The following is a 2,992-nucleotide window of genomic DNA, read 5'->3' on the forward strand; positions in this document are numbered from 1 at the left end:
AAATGGGGGGGTGTCATATTATACGTGAGATCAACAAATAAATACGGTATATGTTCTTGTAGGTTCATGTTTTTGTTTCTCTTTTCTTTGCTTAAAATGATTGTCTGTATATAGTTAACATGTTCGAAATAAAACAAATAAACAAACATACCTGCCATTTTCATAATGTTCTAGAGGGATGAGTTTCTCAAAACTTGGTTCGTTTAGAACTTGTGAAAATTTAGGGAGGCACAAAGATCCAGATGTGCTCTTTTCAAGTTGTCTCTCAAGTGCCATCTTGATTGCTATTTGATATCTATGAACTCAAAAGTCTTCTGGAACTCTATGAAAATAGTGACCAACATGAAACCCTCACAAAAATGTATATACAGTATGCTGTGGACGAACTGGCTAAAGCAAATTGAATGCTTTTTATGGACATTTTGATCATTATGACTTCTCTGCTGAACATGACACAATACTTTTGTATGTGGTCCCACAGGAATGGGACAGAATTGAGTTTGATCATGTCACTGTTAATAATGTATTCAGGCAGGTTAATGTTAATAAGACCACAGGTTCAGATGGTTTTTCTGCTTTTTTAAAGAACTGTCACAGATGAATTAAAACATGCTTGGAGGCCAGTTTTACAGAGATCTGTTGAAATTCATACTGTATCATCTCTGTGGAAAAAGGCAATAATTAAACCTTTTTTTCTAAAAAACATTGTCCATAGGAGAACAAAGATTTTAGACCCATCACTTTAACATGTGCTGTAATGCAGTGTCTTGAAAAACTGGTGGTAAATTATCTGTGATATGATATTTGTTTGCCTACAAATGTAAGAGAGGCACTGATGGTGCTTGCAATACCACAGTGCACCAGTTTCACTCATTTCTTATTAACCGTTCCCAGCAGGTCCGGGTGAACAGGACTTTATCTGATGCTGTTGTAACGGTTCCCCAAAGTGGAAATAAACATTTCCACTTGTCTTTGACTCTGGTTTAAAAAGACCTTTCTCAAAAAAGACATTTTATTTTCTTTAAACATAATACTAATGTTCTTTATATTTTTTATCTATACTTTCTTTTTAACTACAAGCTATTATTATTTTATAAATCAAAAGTTACATAATGAAAAAAATGACAATTAATCTTTACATTATATTAAGAAAAAGAAAACACACAAAAAGAGAATAGCTTTAATATTTCTTCATTTGTCTTACACAAATATTTGTTTGATCAACTATTGTAATACAGTAAAAATGATTTTTTTCTGATTTATTCTTCAATTTAACTAAGTTGATCGTTGTGATTATGACTTCWCTGTGTTTTATTATGAAATATACCTAAATAAAATATTTGTGTTTGAATCATAGACCAATATTTTTAGATTTATTTCAGTTTAAACGATTCTCTAATGTTCCACTGAAATTTAGTTCATTTTTCATTCAGTGTAAGTCTGTCAAAGTTGAACTTGTTTTTCTGAAACAGGTGCAAAGATGTTATCCCACCATGGCAGGGATTTCTAGTCTAGAATTTCATTTTTTTCTGCCTGTACTAACCAAAAGCCGAGGTCATTCCTTGTTACTCCCTTTTTAGAAACTAACAGTCTGAGCCTCAACAGAACGAAAGAAGTGAGTGAGAAAAGAAGAGACGAAAGGACATCAATTTTCGTCTCTGAACTGTTTTCCTTTTACAGGAAAATTCAGCCTTTGACAATCAGCTTTGCCTCTGGTGCCAACGAGCAAGTCTTTTTGTCTAGAATCATGACACCTCCAGRCTTGATTCAACAACAGCTTCATTATTTTGAAACTTCTGATGAGAAGCTTTTATTTTTGAAAGAAAATCTGAGCGAATCTTGTCTCTCTGCTGGACAAACGCAGATCTTCTGAGATGCAGAAAAACAAAAGGTGGGAGTTTTTACTGGTCATAAGGTTCCTGACCTGGATATCTTAACAAACCGAGTGACTCCTGTCCACACGCTTGACCTGACGGTTGAAAACACCAACAGGTAAAGCTGAAGTTTTGTCAAGTGTTCGGAAGTCRGGCCAACGCGGTGGTGAAGACGCAGGGTGCTCGTTCTGGTTTTCACACTTTGATAAGATAATTGATAATTCTTAAATCTTAAAACTAATCCTCCTTCTTCCTTACTTTTCTTATGCTTAAAACCTTGCCATAAGTCTACATGCCTGTAAACATCTGGTTTATCAAGATCTAAACCTAACATGTACTGTTCCTTCTGAGTTGTCATGTTTTCACCAATCATTTCAAAAGCATAAGTCATTCTTGTTAATGTTTTAACTCATAAAGTTCTGATTATTGCGGAGCCCGCCGGGGGGTCAGAGGTGAAAAAAGAAAAACAGCCACCGAAAATCCGTGCGCACTGATTGCTAAACTGAGAGCACAGATTAGTAATCCGTGCGCATGGATTACTAAACCGTGCGCTCAGTTTTTGCAATCCATGTGCACGGTTTACTAATCTGTGCGCTCACTTTCTGCAATCAGTGCGCGCAGATTGTGTCGACAGGTTGGACGCATGGTGTGTGTGGTACAATCTGTTTTGTTGTATCTGGTTTTATTGTGAAAGGCTAAAAAGTGAATACTGCGAGTGCGGGGGACAATTTGTTGTTTCGGGGTTAATTGTCGCTTGAATCCTTTCCTCAGAACACAACAGTATGAAGCCGCATCTTCAAGGTAAATTCAGTGGATCTGTTGTTATATAAACTTAAGGCACTGTTGTGTTCTCATCAACARACTTTTTAGCCACAGAATTTCCCTGAAAGTTTCATCAAAATCCGACGTGGTTATTATTTTATTTATTTTCATATTTTCCAGGCAAATGATTCCTGAAATGGAGGTTAGCCTCCTCCGCACTCCCGTCCCCACTTTTGCTGTGAAAGTGAATAAATATCTGAGAACCGCTGGAGAAGACCTCTGAGCGGTTTACTGTCGAGAAATGTCACCATGTGGCGATCTTCATCTGCAGAATGACAATCATGGGAGCCGCAGCC

This window comes from Austrofundulus limnaeus, unplaced genomic scaffold (genome assembly GCF_001266775.1).
Source record: "Austrofundulus limnaeus strain Quisiro unplaced genomic scaffold, Austrofundulus_limnaeus-1.0 Scaffold390, whole genome shotgun sequence".
Lineage (NCBI taxonomy): Eukaryota > Metazoa > Chordata > Actinopteri > Cyprinodontiformes > Rivulidae > Austrofundulus > Austrofundulus limnaeus.